This window comes from Gymnogyps californianus, chromosome 1 (assembly GCF_018139145.2).
Source record: "Gymnogyps californianus isolate 813 chromosome 1, ASM1813914v2, whole genome shotgun sequence".
NCBI classification, from domain to species: domain Eukaryota; kingdom Metazoa; phylum Chordata; class Aves; order Accipitriformes; family Cathartidae; genus Gymnogyps; species Gymnogyps californianus.
The window spans coordinates 145,096,140-145,120,417 of NC_059471.1; the positions used below are offsets into that span (position 1 = coordinate 145,096,140).

The 24,278-nt window shown below is 40.4% G+C and overlaps 1 protein-coding gene across 1 annotated transcript in view; it reads right to left on the reverse strand.

Moving 5' to 3' along the window:
- SOX5 (SRY-box transcription factor 5) overlaps positions 1-24,027 on the reverse strand; it is a 337,014-nt gene extending 312,987 nt beyond the window's left edge. The window contains exon 1 of the mRNA XM_050907886.1: positions 23,933-24,027. The gene's annotated coding sequence lies outside the window, so the exon portion shown is untranslated. The remainder of the gene's footprint in view (positions 1-23,932) is intronic.
- Between the last annotated feature and the right edge of the window lie 251 nt (positions 24,028-24,278).

The following is a 24,278-nucleotide window of genomic DNA, read 5'->3' on the forward strand; positions in this document are numbered from 1 at the left end:
ATTAAAAATTATGGGAAAGAAAGCTCGGATGGGATTTGTCTCACCTAATGTTACACATCTTCAGCATGGCCGTTAATATCTGAGCTAGGCTCCATTCACAGTTAGAGGAGAGAAGTACGGTCTCACAGGTCAGAATTCATTTGGATCCATTCTAAATAATTACTAAAGGATTTGGTGAGTTGCACCTCAGAAGTGCCTGTATCTCTGCTTTGACCAGAAAGGAAGAACAGATAACTAACTTCAGCATAGTATCTGCTTTGAAGACATCTGAAGTTAGGCAAGATGGATTGCACCACTGTGTCTGGAGGTTAAACCAGGATGTTGACAGTCCAGTTTTATGAATTCCTTCCTTTCTGTCATTGACTCTAAACATGACCACCAGCAAATCATTTAACTTCTCAATGGTTCAGTTTATGTATCTATAAAAAAAGGTGTATTATAGTGCTATTACATTCTAGATACACTGTAGAGTCATAGCAAGGCAAAAGTAGCTCTTGAAAGTGTGTTGAGAACCTCAGAGGGAATATATTAAATATGTGCAAACCATATTAAAGAGACTACTAAAGAATGGGGAAAACAACTGACAAGACTTGGAGCAAGGAATAAAAGAGATTAAATTCCACTCGCTGCACATAAACGTTGTGAATAGTCTATCTTACAAATGTTTAGCATGTTGCACATGCTCAAGAGATCTAATATTTCAAGGTGGATTTTCTCCACACCATGAGGAGAAGCAAAGAACTTGGTTAAATTGTCATCTAGAGTTACAGAGCGTATGCAAGCTAGGAGAGTTTATTGTGCCGCTAAGCCTTGCAACAGTGTAAATGAAGCTCTTGTTGCAGGGTGCTAATCTTCTCAGAATTCTTATTAAAAATGGATGATTGCATGTACTTCCAAACAGCCAGGGCATCAGTTTTTGATTTACTAAGCCCATGAGCATTGCTCCCAGTGCATTTTTGCAAGCTTTTTATAAAAATGAAAGGAGAAAAAATTGAGGGTTAAGATGGCCATTTGCATGGATTATTTTTTTCCCTTTTTCCCACCTATGAAAGTCTAAAGGAGACACATGTTTAAGCTATTAGCCAGGACAACACAGTAAATTTTGTTTCTGGATTTGGCACTCTCCCAGTCTGTGTCTGGAAGCAAATGGTTAATGCTCCACACACAGCCAGAGGTGCTGTAAAGGAGGGAGGAATTGAGCACCCAAGGTGATTATAGCTGAAAACATGACTCTAATGTAGGGAAATAATTCATATTTAAATAATTGATTATTATCTACAAAGTTATCATTATAATCATGTTTATAATGAATGCATGTTTTACCAATTTGAAATAACTAAGTATTCTAATCTTAGCAAGCTTAAAGAAAGTCTGTTAATGAGATAAGAATATTTTCCTTTCTGCATATGTATTAACTGCTCTTTTTTTTAGTTCAGAAAAGATGCTTGCAAATGGATTATTCTGGGATGTGTTCTTGAAAATTCACCAGTGTGAGTGCAGGTAGCATCAGGAGGGAACGCTGCTGGGAAAAATCTAGATAGCTGGAGGTTTTAAATTGTGCCTGCTACTTCAAATTGATATGGCCTTTCCCTTTAGTTCATTGTGCCTTTCCTTCAGTTCAATGGCCTTTCCATTCAGTTCAATGATGTCTTCACTTCTGTATTTCATTAGTGGCTGAGCCAAATCCCACTCCTGAATATCTGTGAAGCATTTTCAACTCAAGGCTGTGGGATACGGAACATCCTTATTTTAGTGGGAACTGATGATGCTCTTACAGAAGCACATCCTTTGAGTTTCCTCAGTGGTATTTACTTTTCATTCTTCCCAGGCAGAGTACAACCTTTCATTTCAAATGAAACCTGTACTATAAGTATCAACACTGTAGTCACTTAGAAACCTATGCTCATACTGTGTTAGGTGTTAACTTCCACCAAAATCAATGGAATTTAGGAATTTAAATCTCTTTAAGGATTGGGGATTTAGTCTAATATAATGAATTCTAAAGGTATTATACTTTGAAACCAACTGGCAAATACAGTCACCAGAGAATATTCCTGCTTACTTTACAAACAAGGCCTCATATATTCTACATTTTACCTAGGGTTGGTGGATCACCGATGGCGTAGCAACACCATTACACACTTAGGGTGAACAGCTTGACATGTGTCAGGCAGACACCTTCCCCATGTGCAAACATCACAGTTGTGGTCAACAGATGGATTCAAATTCAACATATTTGGCTTGGAAAGCTGGAAGACTGACAACAGGTATTTTCCTGGATGTGTATTCAGGACCCCTTAATCTGCTTCCCTAATAGCTTACATCAGTGCATGGAATTGTTCCCCTTCAGGTCATGATAACAAAGGCACCAGTTCTTCCCATTTCAGATCGAAAGGAGCATTGTGATACACAGATCACCCTTTAGGTTACTATCTATCTGTCCAATTAGATGGACTATGATGAATTTTCTGTTGTGTAATTTGAGGAATTCAATTTTATGAATATATAGAATTCTGAAGCATTTAAAAATAACCTAAAAATACTGTTTTGCCCATTTTTGCAAGATACACACAACTTAAAATGCCATCGTTTCGCTACATGGCAAAACAGTGATTACCAGTAACAGATTGATCCTTCAGGAAAAGAACAAGTCTTCTTGTTACAATACTGCCATTGTTGAGAGACAAGTTCCCCCCATAATCATAATCAGCACTTGACATTCCAATTAACACTACTGAACATCATTTTTTCAGGAGTATGTAAACTGAAACAGTACTTTTTCTTTTCCTAATCGCATTGCTGCTCATTTGTGTATTTTAGCTCAAAGCAGGAATCTGGACTAAACTTATATTTGTCAAAATACCAGGAGTTAAGCTCTGGCTGCAGGTTACACATTGCACGTGTAATCACATGCGTGTGTGCGAGAGATGGAAAAGCACTGGGAAGTCGGGAAGCAGAGCCATTTCCAGTATCACAGCCATTCTGCCTCTCCTTGTGTCTTCCCTCCCCTATTTTATGAGCTCCTGGAAAGGGGAAGTCTGGGAACAGGCCTCCTCAAGAAGCAGTGCTGCTATGGAGTCCAGAAATACCAGGAAACAAAACAGAAGCCCTGGGGTCTAATAAACAACAAGCAGTCTCCGTGGACTTTTATCCACTTAGAATGATTATTTTAACAGCATCCAAAAGGCTAGTGTATATACTGATACGGGCTACAGTAGCAGGGATTATGCCTTTGCCTCAACAGTGAGCATATGGAGAAGCGGTACCCTTCAGTAAGGTCTGTGGAGACAAAGAGAAGACATGCATTAGACACGTCTTAGGCTCACAGCCAATCCTTCTTCCAGCTTGGTAGGGAAGTCAGCTACCCTGTGCTTTCCTTCAGTTCACAGTAATAAACTTCTCCTACCGTTTAGTTCTTACACAGCATAAAATAGTTGCTCACATGAAGAGCAGTATAATATCAGTGTCCTGCAGTCTCAGCCCAAATACATCTTAGTGGCTGTTAATTGCTGGCTTGTCATCCCAGCCCTTTTCCTAAATAGTAATGCTCACCTTCAAATACCCTTAAAATTGTCTTTGAAAATGAGTTCACGTTGCTGCCATTGTTAGTTCAGAAGATCTATCCAATTTCAGGCTTTTCATGTTTATTAATTAAAAGGTGACCGAAAATGGCATTATCAAAGCCTGCATTAAATTGCTCTCTTTGTTTTATGATGGTTAGAGGTCCCCAAATGGAATTGAAAAGGCCACATGTGTTACAATTATTATTTTTTTTAAGCAGACACCACTTTGTCATCATATACTAGATTCAAAGCTAGAGGCCACAGTCAAACACACAAAAGAATAGCTAGCTTTTTTCTCTTTCAAATTATTGATATGTAAGAGAGAGGACAGAGTAATTGTTTAATCACTGGCACATTGCTTTAAATCTAATTCTCAGCACACACAGAGAAAACACAAATGGATGGAAAGGGCACTGAGGCATTTGAGTTGATTGATGGCAGGTCAGTGGCCAATGCACAATAGTTTAGATATAAAATGTAGCAGATTAAGAGCATCACATTCCAAAAGCATTATATGAAGCTGATCTCAACCAGAGAGACGGTTAATACTATTAAAAGGTGGAAATACTAGCCAATGTGCTTACCCACCTGAAGTGCGCAATATTATAAAATGGATTGCACTGGGAAAGAAAAGGTAGGGAATTGAGGATGGGGTATATTTTTGCTACTCTTTAGAGCACTCACTTTGAAGCAATGTTTGCTTATTTGAATAAATATTATGCTCCAGAAGTTGACCCTTTCAATTAAAAAAAATGACAGTGTTACTCATGAAAAGCAGTCCCAATGGCCTCAAAGAGTACAGGCAAGCCATCCAGCTTTCAGGCTAAATTCATGTACATCCTAATAGCACAGGGTAAGTCCATCTACGCAGCAGGTAACTTTTTACGTAGCTAATACATACCTACTTGACATGCACAGCACTCTTACTAATCTGGTCGATCCACTTGGTCTCAATGAAAAGGCAGGAAGAAAGTCTCCGTTGTTATTACACTCCCTGAGGTTTCCTAACCACTTCACGTAATTAGTTCTGAGAAGTTTTAAAATGCCTTTCCTTTCCTATTCCTGTGATATGCATTAGATTTTTAATGTAAATATTTCATGTTTGCAGATCACAGGAGACCATACACTTGAACAGATTATAAAACATAGTAAAGTTTAGAACAACAATACTAGCAGACTAGTAGCAGGCACTCCTGGACGTTTATGAAGACAGGAAGTCCCCGGTTTTCTGATTGCCCTCTGTGGACTTCGATGTCAGAGTAGCACGAAAGAGCGATGATAAAGTTTTTAAAATGTATTATTAGGCTCTAGTTTGAATAGGTACTAGAGGAGAAAGTCGCTGTCAACAGCTGGAGAGTTAGCGACTGACAGAAGAATCAACAGAGCTCTGGAAAACCTCTGGAAGTGCAGCTGGAATCAGGATCGCTCATAGAGCTGTTCAAGCTAACTGTGGGAATTTGGGGGATAAATTTTTTACATCTTTTTTTATGATGTAAGGTGTTACTGCTCAGGGCTACAGTCCTGGCTACTTTTTATATCCATACGAAACTCTGTGGGCTGCCAGGACTCAAGCACTGTTTCAATACTCAGATCTGAGAACTCATGTATAAGGGAGCTACAGGCTTTCATGCATGTATGAAATGTGAGTCAAGAAGTTTCTTCAAATTAAAGTTCTTGTGAATCTGTTCATGTAGATGGAACCAATTTGGCTACTTACCAAAAGTGTATCAGAATCTGCCCTTTGATTGCCAGGCAGAAAAGATCAGGCAGCTCACTGCCTGATCAAGTGATTTGTTATGACCTAACTGTATATTTAGATGTAAATGTTGCCTTTGGATTTGCCTGTAAGGGCACAATTTGACCCTTTCCTTTTTTTTCCAGCTGAAATGAAATTATGCCTAAGTAACACATCAAAAGAGGTAGGAATTTGCAGTTGGCACCATTTAAGGATTAGTATTATCTATTGATATTACATTAATCAGATATTCCTCCTGTTCAAATGATTCAAATCTTTTTTCAGGACAGAGAAAAGAAGCACGACTTGTACTGGAAATTAAGATGTGACCCAGCCTTCAGCTGCAGCTTTTGCTCTTTTCTTGACACTACCTAGCACAAGTGACAGGATTGGGAGAAAGCCCACCTAAGAATACTCCCAGACCAGGGGAATGTACCAAAGCAATATATCACTCTTTGGTTACTGAGTAGTGATTTCAATAGGACTGTTGCTTGTTTGCAACATTCAGCAAATCACATTCAGGACTGGGACTGATAATCCTGATTTTATCCAAGGAACTAAATGGGCCAAGGAATGAATCATATGGAGAACTACCTATTTGACTATAGTGGAAATCCATCATAAAAACAGGGCATTTCTCTAATACGGTGTGGCTGAACTTTGCTGCTGAGTGTGGTATAGCAGCTCTGTGAACGAACAGAGAATTTCAGTCCCTAGAGCTCAATTCATTAGCCTGCAGAAGCATTAACGTTACTTCTTTGAAACAGAGGAAGAATGGGACTATTTCACAAGTATTATTGGCTCCATATACATGTACAATATAATAGACCATACTACATTCATATATTTTAGTTGGAGATATCTGGCTATTAACAGGGAACATTTACAATTAAAAATATATTACCCTCACCTAAAAAGTTCTGGCTTAACAAGTGAAGACTGTTTTCATGATGTCTGGAAGTTTAATAGCCTCAGAAAATTATCACAGATCAATAACATGTTATCTTCTATGATGGCTAACCATTTCACTATCCATTTATAAAATAACGCTTTTCTTAAGAGCACCAGGTCCAGGCTACAAGTTGCAGCTTTACTCCCTGGATGCACTGTTTTTCTTTTCAACTGAAACTGCAGAGAAAGTAAATACTGTCAAATCAGACAGTGTTCCAAACAGCCATCATGACAACTTCATCTTAGTATGTCAACATACCAAGTGTTTCTCCTAGATACCTTGATGGGCCAGATTCAATGACCCCAGAGCCAGAGTAACTTTCAGCGCCAGGAGCAGCTCTTCCTGCTGGCTAGATAAGAATAACAACAAAAAAGATGTTCCTTAGAGAAAATGAGGAAGACTGAAAGAACCAGTGAAAGAGGAAGAAGAATGGACATGCAGAGGGGGATGCTGGAAGGAGGCAAAATGGAAATGCAGAAAGAAAGATGTTAAAGAAAACCACAGGATGCATAGATAGCAAGGGAGGACGGGACAAGAATTTGAGCTGCAAGTGACTGAGTTTATACCCAAAGCCCTCAAATTTTCAATCAGTCTCCTCTTTTATTCAGACTTGTAAATACATGCAGCTTGCTCTGCCATTCTGCTGCCTGGCAGGACTGACTCTTCCCAAAGAGATCCCCTACACTACTTCCAGAGGCACTGAGGCCAACCAAGATCTTCTTTTGCTGCAGGCCTAACCCTCTTTGAGCAGTTTCCTTTCATACCGGGCCTGGCAGGGTTTGCCTTTTTTGTCACACTATTAGATTCCTGCAGCCGCTCTGTAGTAACGCACCAGCCACTACAAGCCAGATGTGGTATGGAGGAAGGAGGGGGATACGCCAGAAAGGAGTCAGGTAAAACTGCTACCTTCTTCCAGATGCACATTTAGAGATACAATGCTAGGTAACTGCATTCATTGCTAGTGAAGAAAGCCCCTAGAAGCCAACTCTTGCCAATAAAAGCTACTGCAATAATTTTTTTTAAGTGCAACAGATATGGAAAAGCCTGAATGATCAGAAAGCATTTTTGGTTTTTTGTTTGTTAGATCCAAGGAGACAAGCTGTTATTTTATTGCTCTGTGTAGATGCTCCTACTTTGATGGACAAAATGTCTAGAACAATTGGACCACAAAGTGACATAAACCCCAACAGAACAAAAATATATCCATTACCTACGGTATGTCCAGAATCAATCTCTGTGAGGGATGATTATGGTATTGACCTGAGCTCTGTCAGTACATTTTCCTCTGAGAAGTCCCTAGTGCTTGTAGACAGAGCCCCTGTGGGGGTTATCTTTCATGTACACCAATATGAACTGAATACTAAAAACTCGCCTTGCATGGGTGCTTTTCTTAGCCAGATTATAACAAATAATGTCTATTGAATTATTAGCTGGATACAAGTTGGGCTAAAAGCAGGGTGTGAAGGAAATGAATATATACGGAACAAAGAATCTATGTCACCAAGTCCTCAGTGACTGAGATGCTAAGCAAGTCACTCCACAATATAAGCCTTCTCACCTCAGTGCTCGGTCTACCTGGACAAACTCCAGTCAATATCTGAATAAATTTGGTAATCAGGATGGCAGCAGAAAGGAATCAAAAGCTGAACAGGGGATAATCAACAACAGAAAACCCTTGCTGCCTAATGCCTTGTAACTTCTAATTATTAGAAAGACCCTCGTGTTCATCTGGAATTAATATAATCAGTTTTTTTCAGACAGTCATTTGGTCTCTGGGGAAAATAGAAGAGTTATTGTATCTCCTTCGACAAAGGAAGATACATCCAGTCTGAGTGCAATAATTGCAAGTGGACTAACCACACTGAATTGCCTTCAAAGATCATATCATCACCCAGACCCAAATAACCCATCCAAGCCAAAGAATTAATTCATGTACAAAAGCGGAGTTCTGCTGGAGGGAAGAAAAACCTACAGAACACAAACCTTGTGATGTAGATGGAAGAATCACCCTCCTAGTTCCCCTGGACACTAACCAAAATAAAGTCAGGAATTCTAGTACACTGCTGACTAATAGGATTAAAACCAGGTACATGAAATTTGAGAACATCTCCTGACACTTAAGGCTGTCTTGGCAGTCTGTTCATCACACAGGAGCGAAACCATGATATGAGAAGCAATGTAACAAGCTGAACACCATAGCCCAGGGCCTCCGTGCAATCAGAATATCTCTATCATCCTGTTGTTTTCTCGTACACCCAGGAAAACTGAGATCAGCTAAACAGTCCACAACAAAGTACTCAGAAGAAATACATGTGCTGCTCCAGTCTTTGAAGAGTCAGAATCCCAGCTCTCCTTGAAAATAAAAGGGAAATTCAAAGCGAGTTACTCTGCTTGTGACACACATTATTGCTGGGGTGGCTGGTACCTCGCCCCCAAGAACCATACGACAAAATCTTTCTCTGGCCATGATCCTCAGCGCTCATATCACATAGCTTGACAGCCAAAGAGAGGAGAAGCTCACAGACAGGAGATGGCAAAGTTCCCCCAGGAATCCCAGCGCTCTACCCCACGTCAGTACAGGGTTGAAGCATGTGTTATAATCCCAAAGACACCTGGTAATGCCATATTTAGATTGCTTTCAGACCTTGTGATAGCGTGCACTTGTGGCTGATCTCATGACACAGTTCAGGCTTGGAAGCCACACTTCAATTTTTCAAGAATCAGTGGTTATCCAGCCTTATTCTGTGGAGAAGTATAGCATTTGGGGGACACCAAGTTCCTTTGTATTTGCATTTTTAATACACTTTAAGTCTGTCACAAAAGGTTTTTAAATTAAAACACTTGCCATAGAGACTAGAACTGTTCATAATCAGCATAAACATGTATAACTGCCTTAAACCCTTATACACGGACAAAGATGATTTTTACCTGGCATTCTGCAGCCATTCCAAGTTTTAGCATCGTAACAGCTTAGAGGATGGGACATGGATTGCACACTACAGTGTCTGATGCATTAAAAAGGGTTTTTTTAGTTATTTTACAGTACATCTGCAGGAGACTACTTTCAAGCTGGGACTATCACTACATCAAATTGGAATAAATACATATTTTGCATGCTTATAAACACACACACAAAGTACAAATATGCAGACTGTGTACTTCTCTGTAAGAACTCAAAGAATTTTTCAAGCATCCGTTGATTAACTAAAGAAAATTGCGGGAATGAACACAAATGTTCCCATATCCACTCTATAGTGGAGTAAAGTGAGGCAAAACCCCAACAGTGAGTGAATCCCTGGGTCCCAGACTATCAGGAGTACTGAGTGCCAGACCTCAGCCAAAAGCTCACCCTGGCTCTGCTATAGGGCTTGCTTCTGCCCCAGCACTCTCGCTGAAGATTCTACAAAGCACTTACTCATATTTAATCATGTAAGTACTCTGGACCTTGCAAGATCAAGCCTCAATGAAATATTTAAGAGACATGCATACAAAACCAAAGGTAACTGACATCAGGAATAACCAGGGACTCTAACAAATTACTGTAAAAGAAAGGAAATCTTCATAATGATATAAAGAGAAAAATCAGCTTCTAAGGGGAAATAATTAGAAAAGAAAGTCAAATGTTTTATATTTAAATCTAATAGACAACACGTGCTCAAAACCTGAAATTTTGTACAATAAACATCATTGCAGAGGATGCATGGGCAGCTGAAACAATAACATGAAAACTCAGGTTACAGTGGGAAGTGCTGAAGTAACTTCAGTTACAGCAGCACAAAGGTTGCTCCTGTTTACCACGTCCCATATAGATCTCATCAAGCTACTGTTAATTTCAAGAGTGTTTTATCACAGCTGGGAAGAATTCATACCATAGAAACCTTGGCTTTACAAAAATAGTGTTTTTTGAAGTATGCTAATTATTTTATAAGTATACAATGACTGCAAATACTTTAAAGGTAAACAGAAACAAGAGTGGATTGAGGCTGTGGCTTAAAATTGAGGTGGGAGACCTTTCAGTAGAAGCATGCAAACATGTTCAGCACAGCTTTTGATGGATTAATACATTATGTTTCCTCTTCTTTTTTTTTTCCCCCATAGAGTTGCATCAAAATTTAATGAGCAAGAAAATGTAAGGAAAAGGAAAAATAGCTATGGAATCATTTAGACAACAAAGATTTAGTGGCCATAAACAATCCTGAAGCTGTCATTATTACTATTTATATTACATTAGCACTCAAAATATAATGCACACTTTACAAACACAGAGATATAATCTCTGTCCTAAAAAAAAATTACTTTCTAAAGACAATGAGAATGAGGACCTGTACCTCCTTGCAAGATTTAACTTGTTGGGCTGGGTTTCTAGTCAACACTTATGGCTTTATTCACTGGTCAGCTGTGCAGCCAAACAAGTGAGCTTTCTAATGGTATGCAGCCACAGTTTTATGGCATTGTTGTTTCTGTCACGGAAATATATTAACTCAGATATGCAATGCCGGTTACAAAATATTTTTGAACTGGTTTGCTTTCCTTGTTTCTTCCATGCTGTTGCAAGAAAGGAAAGCTCCCAAAGTCCCTGCATTTCTATAGACCCTCCAGAGGAATAGAAATAAACTAATTTAAAAGCAAATTCAGACATTTTAGTCTATGGATTGCCCTCATTACTAAGGCTTGCTGGTCATTCCCAGCAGCCTTCTACTCCCTCCCTGAATGCAAGGGCAAGAACCATAAATGACAGAACAAGCTGCCTTCACAAGCTGAGGTACTCCTCATACAGACTGCCCTCTCCTTTGCCTGGTGTCCCAAGCCTTGCATAATCTTGGTCAGTTTGAGAGGGAGAGAGAGAGAAAAGGATTACAGAGAAGAAGATCTCATCCCTTTGCTCATGTTGACTTTTCCAGGCCAGTTATTAATGTCATTTGCATCATCTGGAGCAAGGTACTATTCAGTATGCTGGACACTCAGCAAGAATACAACCCAGGAAAAGAAAGGTCCAAACAGAAACTCGCTCAGAAATTCTGACAAATGTGACTGCAGGCATTGCCATGCAACTACGATGTGCAGAACAGAATCCTGATGGACCAGTCATAATGTATATAAATACTGATAGATCAGATCTGCCCAAAGACGGCACATTTGTTGGAAGACAGATGTATCTGCTGATGCTTAAATGCACAAAAAGAGACAGAGATCACAAATTGGTCATGCGGTTTGTCTCTATCCATCCACTATTGCAGTTCCCTACTCTTCAGCAGCACCTGAAGGAAACTGGAACCAGAGCCACTGCTCAGACACGATGATCTTCAATGTCCAAACAACAGCCAACATAAAATTTAATTCAAGCTACACTACAGGGCATGTTTTCAGCTTTTTTGTGGGGGGTGATGCTTGGGGATTTAACTGCAAAACTCCCATTATTAATAGAAGTCGCACAGCTAAATCCCCACATACTGTAGCGAAAATATCGCCTTACATTTCTCTCTGGTACCACTCCTGATCTGTGCTGACAGCTCTCTCATCATGAATAACATTATGTCAGGCTGCCCAATGATTCCTGAAACTGTCAACAATGTTTAAAGTCAAGTTCTCCAAACTTTTTAAAACTTAATCATCTTCACTCTGGAAGCATAAAAGTTGAATGCAATAGAAAATGTGCAGATTCGCAGCAAGTTTTATTGACTTGCTGGCCAAAGACTTCATCTAGCTGCTGAAACATTTACATACTACAAAGCACTGTCTATAGAAAGACTGTCCTTAAAGGCCAGAATATACAAGAGATGGCAGAAAGAATTGAGGAAGTATGGAGAATACTGCACAGCGTACTTGATTTTTACGCTAAATTATCAAAGCCTTCAGTCAATCCAATGCATACAATCAGCCTAGTTTGGGGAATTTTGTAACACCATATACAAGCACAGTTGAGAAAGAAAAAGTCTTGAGAAATCTTAATTTCCTTGTCTTTTTCTGTTTAAATCTGACTTACAATGTCACTTTTCAAAGTTTGGAAGACCATCAATCCCTCAATTCCCCTTAATTTGTTTTTTTTAATTACTGATCATCAATGTGATGAAAAGTTCCAGATTGAAAGCTTGAAGAAAGAGTAATCAATGTATGCAAGTCCACAGGGGGCACTAGTAAAGAAAATACCACCGAACAATCTTCTGAAAGGAAGCCAATCAACTTGACATTTTTAAATGGCTCAATTAAAAATAAATACATATATAAAATGTTTCAAATTGAGTGCCTGGTAAATGTTGTATATACTTTAAACGCCTATGTTTTACATTCTTTTTTGTTACTTTTGCACTCCCCTTTTGTTGTCTAGAAGGGTGTTTTCAGCAAGAATGACATTAACTGGTACCCCAGACCTGCAAACTATTGACCTACGCGCAGCCAAGCACACAACTAAATATTAGCAGGATCAGAGGAGAATAAAATCACTCAAAAGTGTATGCAACAAACAAACAGATAGCAATGAACACAAAACCTATCTTTTTCCTGCTCAGTTATTCATTGTACATGAATTATAGCAGGTGCAACATTCCAAGACAGAAAAAAAAGTGATTTGCAACTAGATGATGGCTCTGTAAACCTGCTCAAGGAGAACCGCTGTGGGAGGGGACTTAACAGAGTACCAGGAAATACCTACTGCAAAAAATCTCAGTTGACTGCTACTCTTCTGTTCCCAAATTTTCATTTTTTTTTTAAGTTCATAGTACTTCCATGAAAACAAACCCTTTCTCCTGTCATCATCTATCACAGGAAGTATGTGCATGTTGGTAAACAATAAGCAGGAGACAAAATCCTAGCAAGCTCACAGGAAAACCCGTTTAACTGCCTGAATTGTATAGACAGCCACTCAAGATTTCAGGAGTTGATCCAAACTGAACTGACTTTCTGAGTCGTCTGAGATTCACCCTTCATTGTTCACAAATCTTCCAGTCTCTGTGCTTCTCTCAAAGCTGCAACTCCTTGAATCAAGTGATCACATTAGATCACATTGGGCTTCACTTTTTAAAATTTGATATTTAGTGTTAATGCCCAGAATGCATCAGCTGAGTGCACTGAAGAAGTTCAGAAACAAAAAGGCAAAGGGATGCAGGATATATCAGTTTATAATACCAGGACTATTATGCCAAGTTTGCATTTTGGGACTTAATTTATGATTTTTGAACAGTCTGTGCTGGCAACACTTCTATTTTATTCTATGGACTGTTGAACCAAAGCATATTAACGAAGCAGTCAATAAAATCTCTGTGCACTGTATTGAAGTCCTCTTCAAAGATCTCTAACATATGTTTTGTGAAGAAATAGAGGGTGTATGTGTCAGCTTCTCTCAAGAGCTAACAGAGAGCAATTTCATTTGCAGAGGAAGGCACAGTTATTCTGCTGGTTCCATATTAACCTGGGAAACCCTTTATACCAAGGATATTTCCTCAAAACCTCTTTCTACTGGTCTTTTTCACTTTTGAAGGAGCAGAAAGGGGTTGAAATAGAATGGAGAAACAGTCTCACAGAGTGCCCACGACAGGGCCTGTCTTAAAGAAAGCTCTTATCTGTAGGAAATGTATTCAGTCACGAGAATCTAAACATAGCTCCCTGTTCACAGAGAAAATAAAAATGACACACAAAAGAAGTCCTCTCATTTTGGCACTGGGTAACCATGGATAAAAATAAAGTAAGGAAGAAGTAAAAGTGATCAGCGACTGTTTCATTTAACTCCTTTTCAACTGCCCCCAGTCAAGCCACTGATGTGGTGTGGCCTAGAAAGGGATACATCAAATGACTATCTACAGCTCGTGTATACAGCACACTGATCTCTTATACTGTATTTGCTACCTACGTAACAGAAGAAGAATTTTCTCGCTCTCTTTTCCTCCCTTCCTTTTTTCTCTTTTGTCAGAAAAGAGATAGCTGTATTAGTGAGAGAGAGAGGCAGAGAGGTGGTTACTCATTAGCACCACGTTCTCTGATAGCCAACATGCACCAATAATTTTGTCATCTCAGGGGATCCAGCCACGGTGTGCATCTTCTATGTTTGCCAATAATTGCACTAACATTCAGTCCTGTACCACGTAAATTGCCTCTACGAAACAGATACGAGATACTACATTGTCCTGAAATGTAACTAAAATGTTTTAAGATCCAGCCTATATTGTTAAGTAGAACAATAATAACAAGGGAAATAACAATTAGCTATATAGAAAAAAATTATTGACAGTGAGGGTGGTACAGCATTGGACCAGGTGCCCAGAAACTGAATAAGACCCTGAACAACCTGAACTAATTTCTGAGTTGGCCCTCCTTTGAGTAAAGGGTTGGACCAGATGACTTTCAGAGGTTCTCTCCAATCTAAATTCTGACTTTAACTATGGATTAAACAGCCAAACTGTCCACTGCTAGTGGCTAGTTGTGGGGTTGCTTACGTAGCAGACTGGTCGCACATTTGTAACACATCCTGGTCTCCCAGGGAAATTTCTCATTAAGGTGAAAGAGAAGGTAAAATTGTCTAAAGAAGTGCTAGACCAAGAAACATGAACTATTGTATCTTGTCCTTCTCAGTTCTTCACACCTCCTCAAACTCCTATATGAAAAATAATTACAAATTCTTTACTATAGAATAACATAGAAATAACACAGATCTTGGTCCTTACAATGATTATTCAGAAATTGTTTTGGTAAAGGAGTAGGTTTGCCAAGACAGAATTCATTCAGGGGCTGCTTCAAGCTCTGCTGAATGTTTATATCAACTTTTATGCAATCTGACATTCCCAAAAAGAACTGACAGTAATGGACTGGAAATGCAGGGAAACCATTACACAACAGAGAAAAAAGAGTTTCAAAAGAAATGGAATTTAAGAGCTAAATTTCTTAAACTGGCTCTGATAAGGGACTGGCCTGAACAGAAACCCTTTGAGGAACTTTCAGACTAACAGCTCAAGATGACACTCTGTGTTGCTCCAAAATGCAACACGAAAGTTGTGATGTGAGGCTGCAGCGATATTCCCCTCTGGGTTTTATTTTGTCAGATTTGACGGACCCAAGCAGACCTTACACCAATTAGCAATAAAGACAGAAAGACCTTCCAGGGAAGCATCAGAGTCTCCAGGAGTAAGGTCCTGGCACTCCTCTCTGGAAATCTGTCCCCATCCCATGCTCCAGGCTGGTGTTAGGTGGGCGGCAGTCCACTGCTGCCACAGCTTGTGAGACTGCAGGCTGCAGTGCAGAGTATCTCACCTTCAGCATCTCAAAAACACCAGCTGGTTGGGGCATTAAGAAGTCTCAACTGTAAACCAGGTCTATCTAGACAAGTATATAGTACTGCAGACCTTAGCAACAGTACCAGGACATGAGAGGAAACGGGGTCTTTTGCAGTTCCCTTCCTTGGAATAACAGATCTCCTCCATATCAAGAAAATGAAACGGATCTAAGCACATACTTAGAAGTGCATACATAGAAACAGAATCCCTTGTTATGATGACAGTGGCACAGAATTGCCAATAAATGCTCCAGCTTTTATATTGGGGCTGAAGCAGACATTGATCTTTCCTGAAACTTTAACAATTCTCCAGGAGGATCCTTCCATCTCTGTAGCTTCAGGACTCAGCAAAGCTCTTCATGCCTGGGCCACCCTGGAAATTTTTTCTAAAAAAATTCTTTTTTGATTCTTGATTCCTGATCTTCTGAGCCCAAGTGAAACCGTATCAGACTGAAACGTATTTGTTTCTCCCTAGCAGTCACTTAAACTGACATTGCATTTTCTTTATTTTTCTCTTTCCCTGATAATTCCTAGCTGGAGATAATGCTCTTTAGTGACTAAATGCATACACAGCACATCCCAGTAGGAGTAATATGACTTTGTTTTTTCTGTTGAAAATGATGTCTGTTTAATAAGTAATGGGCTCTGTCCACACTCCGTCACTGTCAACCCTTTCCACATGATGTAAGAACAGTGTACGCCAACAAAAGTTATTAAATGCCCCCTCCCCAGCCATCTCTAAGAATAGGAAGGCTAACCCTAGAGTCTCTCCAAATTATAATGTAGTTCAAAGTAACATCTTTCTCTAACTTGCTATATGGAGTCATGCTGGTTCTCTCTAATAATGGGTGAAGATTTCCACCCCCCTACAATTTTGGAGCATTCTTAATGATTCCTTCAGAATAAACATTGCTACTAAAATATACAAATGCTATTTAAACAAACTTGTAAAATATTCTTTTTCCTTTCTTTATACTGCTAACAGTCTCTACTCACTGCTTCACTTCCCAAATCTTTCCCCCAAACAGTACCAATTGTGTACTGAAGAGTACTGTCCCTTCTCTTTTTTGCACACAGATAACATATAACCATCTCTCCTCCTCTGCCTCATCTTAATGTGTTGCAGAATTACTGAGGACATTCTCCTGAGAGCCTGTAAAACAACAGCTAACACTGGGCTAATTGTCTGTGAGGTGACAACTGCTCCATCCAAATGTCTGCAAAACACCTCAGCAAGTCTCTTCAATTAACAAAGTCAAGTATGATTGATTTAATTTTCACTTGAGAGTTCTTCTCAGAACTGGTTCAGGTGTACCCAACAAGGCATTTATTGGAACAGAATAGGTAAGGATTAAATGTTCTACATTTATAGAGCCCTGCATCCAAGCATCTCAAACTCTTTGTAAGTCCTTAATTAATTAAGACTCAAGTTATCCTCCATGGTAGAGATATATAGCTTTGCCTACTTTATAGGTCAAGGTCTGAGGCAGAAATAGGCCACATGAATTGGCCAAGATCCCACAGAAAGCACGTGGCAGAAGGAAATTCAAATGACTTCGATGCCAAGACGCCTCACGTTCCCCACATGAAAAAGCTGTCATACCTTCATTCATTCTTTCCTCCTGAATATTTGTAATTTTTTAACATGATGACTGTCATTTCCAGTCAGAGAGCGCAACGCACTGTCACTAAAGCAGCTCTTAGAAGCTTCTTTAGAGGAAGAAAATATAAGAACAGTACTTCAGAGCAATGCAGAATAGGAGGTTTAGGGTTGTTAACCTGATACTTGTTCTGATTTTATCAGCATAGTCCAAGTTTGGAAAGCTCAGATAAGCTAAAATTGGTAACTTCGATATTTTTGTGACTTTATGTCATCATTCATAATGCTACCAGATAGCAAAACATTATACATGATGACATAACACCTGGAGAAAGCATTATGCTTATCAAAAGGCTGCTGGTTTAGCCAATTCAGTTCAAGAGCTCGCAGCCAGGCTCTATCAGCTCTGGTTATTACCTCCGTCCTTTTTCTGGCAAGCTGCTCCAAAATAAGAAGCAAATAATGTGGCGGCATTGTCTACCCGATGCAAAAGCCGTGCAAGGGTTTAACAGTTTGATGCACAACAGGAAAGTTACAGGTCACTGTCGTCTGTTAAACCATGACCTTGTGAAGGTAACCGAAAAGAAATTAAAAAAAAAAAAAATAAAAAAATCAGACTGCCCTGCCTTCACAGACCTCTGCCTTTTGTGTGAAGGCAGCTATAAAACGTGTCAGGGAAGCCACAATACTGCTAACGAGAGACAGTGGAAGAAAAGTTGTCTCTCTCGCTCAGAAAAACCCTATCACAGCTACTGTAGACGCTCCTAGTCAGCGACTGTTTAGTCAGAAGTTTTAACCGACTCCTTAAATTCACCATCTCGGGGGCCTGGCTGCTTAATAAAGACTACGGGGTGTTGAGAAGCACAGTATATTATTTCATTAAGTGCTTTTCGGGAGAAGGGGATTTAGAAGTAAAACTGCTGGCTTTGTGTGGCAAGGTTATGACCTTTGACAACTTCGGAGCTTATCTCTTTCATCTTCCCACTCCCCCGAGACCCCAAACTTGCGGAGGGATGGAAGCGGGTAAGCCGGGGCCAGACAGAGTCCAGCATTGTTGTGGGGCTGCCTCCTCTCCCTCTCCCTCTCTCCCCTTCTCTCTCTCTCTCCCTCTCCCTCTTTTTTTCCCCCTAAACAAAACAGATCTGAACTGAGCCAAGGAAACAAAAATGTATTGTTCCTCGCAGATGGAAGCGAGTGTCGCCTAGGTAACCAGATTAATCTCCTTTTTCTCTCCCTTCCTCTCTTGTAGTGCGGTAATCGGTGGGCTCTTTTCACAAAAAAGCCAGCCTCAAAGCTGGGGCTCTAACTAGGTTCCTAATTAGCTGCAATTTACAATGAAGACAACATGATGAGATAATAGAAATTTGCAAAATAATGACATACCTCAGCAAAATATTCCTCCTCCTAAGAACCATTTTTATACAAAAACAATAAAGAGGGCCCTTCTAAAGCAAAGCTGGAAAATGGTGGTGTATTATGTGACACAGAACATTATTGTTCGCCTCTTGTTCCCCCAATCAACAGCTTATTGTTTGGCATCTTAAATAAAAATGACTCAAATACAGGCCACATAATGATCTCCATTGCGCTAATACACTGTATATACAGAGTAGTCAAAAATGTACCCAAGCCAAGGCCAGTGGGGCTGATAAAGTACCGGGGCCCAGAAAGGTAATTTACAATACAATGCACTAACTATTATTACTGGTCTTAATCACACATATCTTTCTGATTTCTGTCAGGATGCGCTCTGACATCAAAAAAGGGCACCCGAACAGGGGGCAGCTAGTTAATGAAATATGATGGATCACATTTGTTTTCATGTGGTGGTTAGCTCAAACGAAGCAGCCTCCAGACTGTTAGCCAACAGTCTTCTCTTGTGCGACATCAAAGGCTCCCATTGACGGGGGGAGAGGGAGGGCGCGGGAAGGGGGATCGCGGGGAGACAGCACAGAGGGAGGAGCGCCAAGCAACTCAAAGGACCATTAATCGTAATCTCTACCTTATGTCCGAAAGGGGAGAGCAGAGAAATGTAACGGGCCGGGGACGACCTGCCCCTGATTTCAAGGCGAAGGAGTGTCAGCACCTCCACACGCGCACGGCTGATGCACTGCCGCTGAAATTTGGCATTTTGCTGCACAAGGGAGACTTGTCATTGCAGATGTGAGGAGCACATCCCTGCTGGAGCGGAGCGGAGAGGAGAGGAGAGTTCAGGGCAGTTTTGATCTCAACAGAAGTATTTCATAAATAGCAACAGATTGTCTAGAACTGTCAGGAATAACAGCAGCAGCAACAACAAAAGTCATTCCTTATTTATTTGTGGACTCATCACTGTTGACTGTTGCAGCTGCAAATATTCAAGAACTACTGGTCAATGGATTGTCCCTTAAATAAGTGCAACTACAGCCACTTTGGGCGAGGACAGGAAAGCATTATCACGCACCCTGACCTGGTCTTTTAGTTCCTGAGTATGGCAAGAAGCCTAACTTCCTTCCCAGAGTAATTGAAAGGAGTCAGAAATGTCATATTATACAGAGAGCAAGCCAACTGCTGAAAACTACTGACAGGGTACCTGGCTCTAGCTGTACAGCAAGGTCCTGCAAGACAGTTTACATTGAGGGTTAACCATCCAAAGAAGCATTATAATACTGCTGCCATCTGTTTATACAACTTCTTTCATCTTTAAGGATCTCAAAGCACTTAAATGGTATTATAAGTTTGCTGAGGAGAGCTACTGAATACATTAATGATGAACATTATGCTACACAAGAATAAGGAAAAGAAGCAGATTTTAGAAGTACCCCGAATATACCCATTCTAATGACCACTGCCATGTGATTTTTAAACAGGAGACAGAACAGACTGGACTTTGGGTTTTAAGATGTTATTCAAAACACTCACACAAGAAACACATGGGGGTACCCATTCATCCAGAGACCCTTTGGAACTGTAATGTGACACCTTTAAATCAACAACAGTGAACCTTCAAACAATAATTAAAAAAAGAAGCATGCAGATTTAGGACACAGAACGGCACTGAAAGTAGGTTTTGATTCTGGAATTGTGTCTGCTATAAACAAACATACCCTGGTCTGCAGAGATTTCTAGGAAAAAGAGAACAAGGTGGACAAATGTGAAGCATTCAGTCCTTAAATGGAAATAAACAACAATAAGTGATTGATGGTCAGATTCTGATGTGCTTACTCATACTTAATATTATTCTCTCCATGCAAAGTCTGATTCAATAGGAATACTTGCAGAATAAGGTGTTATTCAGTGTAAGAGCGTCAAAACTGGCTCTGAAAAACAAAATTATGTGTAAGGTACTTGAACTGCCGGTAAGGCAGCCCTGTGCCAACAAATGCTGAGCATCTTCTTATCCCATTGACTTCTCCCAGCACGGGAGCTGGCAATCTACCAGAAGTATCCTGACACACAGGATCAGGCAACACCTAAGAAACGAGCAGGAAAGTCAAGAAAATGGCTTTGAACCTGTGAACCCAATTCAGTGTAAATCCTGTGTTGACAAGACTGAGCATGGAAAGAAATGAAGTCACTGGTGCTTCTTTGCACCAACTGAAGGCCAGACCTAAAGATTTGTGTGTTAGTTTGTTTTTGTTTCCAGATACTATATACATTTCTATGGAAGGCTGAATATATAGCTTGTTCTTTTCAGGCTCATCTAAAAAACCAGACTCAGTTTACGATTTAGATTTCTAAACACAGAAATAAGCTTTTACCTGGAGCATTTTTCTCCTTTGGAGCTTACACCCTACTTTTGCTTAATCTATCTAGAGGTTTTATCATTTTATTCTTAGATAATCCTGCATGGAACAGCCACTGCGCATCGAGAATTCAGAAAAGCAGGAACAGCACTGCTGCCCTGTATATCCCATGCCAGAGTCAGAACGGCAGCTCTGTATCTGTGCAGCCTGGTATGATTAACACCAGCTTGCCATTTTACACAGAAACATTAACTCTTCCAAGCAAGTGCTTCCCCCATCCATCTAGCTCCTTGGATGGATGACATAACTCAGGAAGAGTTAGTTTCCCACAATTAGAGCTCTATCTGATATTGCAGGCACACAGCACAAATTGAATTCAATGGGATTTCTGTATATTAAGCAACTGAATGTTTGGGACCCTCAATATTAACCTTTCTCCATAACAATCATATCCAATGTACTGCACCATAGGAGGCCAAAACACTGGGCCTGATCCTGCAATATGAATCCTGTCATCCTTTATTATTTTTTTTTAAGCTAACGGAACTATTTGTGCAAATAAAAGTTGCAAGGCTGGGTGCTCAGTGCATTTTCTTTTCCAGCATCCCGAGTGGCTGGCACAGGCTGAGTTATCCAGCATGAATCTAACTGAGATCATCTACACCATTCCCCTGGAATAGCACCTGCACCTTTGTGGCCCTGAACTGCTCCGACAATACAAATTTACAAACAGCTTTTGAAACATGACTCAAACATCCTTCAGTATGAGCAAAATCTGGTGTGTCACACAACTGGCTCGCCTTTATTTTATTATCATTATTACCACTTCCAGGCTTTGGAGAGTTTTATGTCTCTCAACACATTTCTTTAGCATCTCTGATAGCCTTCAATCTTCCTGCATCTTCTACCTTTGAACCACTAGCAAACAGCAAGAAAAACTACATAAACAAATGGGTTCACACAGGATACAAGAAAATCCATGCAGCTAACTTAAGTTTAATGTTCTTCAACTCTTTTCCTCCTTCCTCTACCCTTGCCCCTGCCCCCCAGGGGAGGTGGGAGGAATGGTTTAAATCAATAACCAAAGGCTTCAATTTTACAAACCCTTGAGCTATTAGAGCTCCGAGTCCTCAGTGCACCCGTCATAACCTCCCCCACCCCTGCATGCACACATACACACACACACATAACACATATATAAAAGAAATACTCCCAGCCTGGCATTAACAATGTTCATTCAGTGCTCTTTACTTAAAGGAAGAAAACAATTAAGTGAAACCTTGAAGTAATCTCATTCTGCCTATTTAGCCTCTTCATCCCTCAATGTGTGGTTAGTAAGTGTTGCAATCAAGGGCTAAGGCCTGCTATCATTCGGCCTTAATTAAAAAAGACACAAGCAGTGGAGCTGTGAATTAGAAATGTAACAACGCACTACCCCTGATTAATTCGAGGCTCATGTTGGATTAATAACTCCAAACAAAGAACAAAAGGAAATTGTTATGCGAATTGCAGTCCTCCCAGGCCAGACAAAGGTCAAATCACAGGATTTCAATTTCATCCGGAGTCGCTTAATCAACTCCCTCGGAAGGAAGACCATATGCAGTCCTGAAAGCTACCCATTGTAGTCGTGTTGTCACTGGACCTGAGAGACGGTACAGAGATAATCCCAACTATTCCCCATCTTTTCTCCTTCTTGGCTATTTCCTTTCTCTTTTTCTTTTCTTTTTCAGTTTCTTTTTTCTTTTTCCTTTCTTTTTTTAAATATGACAAAACCCCTTCATTAGGGCTAATGATTAAGGAATAAGGACGCTGTCTGTCAGAAAGCAGCTTTTGTGGCTGCTGCCCCGTGGAAGCACCCTGGCTCTCGCTGCCCATGCAGCTGCAGAGGCAGCTCCTCATTTTGAGGGGGGTCTTCTCCAACAGCAGAAGCCACGTATTGCTGTGCTTCGGCATCATGCAGTCACTTACAAGAAACAGCACTCAGAAGCGGGGGGGGGGAATAGAATAGGATGCGTTGCACACATTCAATGCACTGCCTATATCTTAATACAGAGGCCTTGTGGGTACTTTAGCTGAGGAAGAAGGATATTACTGCCCTGAAGACCTATCTCTGACTGAAATTAAGCCACAGAGAATAGAATCACGTATTTTCTTGCTGTTCACCCCCAATGAAATGATGATGGAGCAAAGCAGCCCTCAGTTTTCATGATCTAAAATACATTGTTTCTCCAGTGAGCAGACACAGAGCATGTCCCCGGCTCCCACCGAACATGAGTTCTCAAGTAACTTGCATGGCAGAGCGTTTTATATGGACTGCACAGTTCATCCTATATAAAGAAAAAAGGAAAGCCCAGGTCTGCCTAGGAACCTGGCACCTCATGCCCAAGAGCAAGTATAAAAGCCTATAGAAACTGAAAAGGAGCAAGGAAGAAGCTTCAGGGTGGGAACCTGCAACATGGAGTTCATTCCCGCCCTCATTGCCTTCCTGAAGGGCTCTGCCTATCAGCCCAGTAACGTCAGTTTGCCACACAGCTGCCTGCAGCTGGCCCAGCCTGGATGGTGCAGGTAGTCTCTCTCTCAGCCAGATTCCTAGTGTTTATACACAACATTTCAAAAGACACGCTGGAATTTCTCAGGTTGGTGGTTTTTTTTTTTATATATATATTCTGTTACAGCAACACAGTTCAGGACCAAATTTACTTTCTCCAGGAATCAGCTCCAGCAAGGGGCCAAGAGCCTACAACACTTCTCACCTTGGTGTAGATCTCTCACTTAACTCAAATTTCTCCTGATTTACATCGAGATGAGATACAAAGATTTAAGAAACAGTCCTCTTTTACTCTCAAATTCTGGTCCCAGACATATTCTGCGTATGCATTCATTACTGTAGGATTGCTGACAAATGCACCATGGCTCTCTGACTTGATTTTGCCAAAAGAGACACCTTAGAGCCCAATGGAACTACCAAAAACCTGGTACTGGTACCTGGTACTGCATCAGTAGTTTCAAAACCTGAAGGCATCGATGAATAAGGGTTAGGATTCACATATTAAAACACCTTGGGAAATACAGATGCAGATTGTGTAGAAGCCTCTTACCTGTGTTAGGCACTGGAATAAAACTGCAGGTCACGCGGTGAACTTAAAAGAAGATCCTGTTTTGACTTTCAGCTTGGGATCATCTCCACTCAATTCTGTCACAAACTACACTTGGTCCTCTTTCCAAGGGGCTGCTTACACACCTGCTGTCTCTGAATTAGCTGTTGAAGGGGAAGAAGTGGTTTGTGAATTGCCCCATTCTGAAGCCCTTTCCCACTCAGAAATATATGCCAGCTTTAAATACTAACCCAGTAAATGACTATTCAGCTTCTCTGATGCTTTCCTTTTAAGTATCTGTTCACTTTTGCTTTACATATTGATTTCTTAGCATGCAACCAAAAATTAA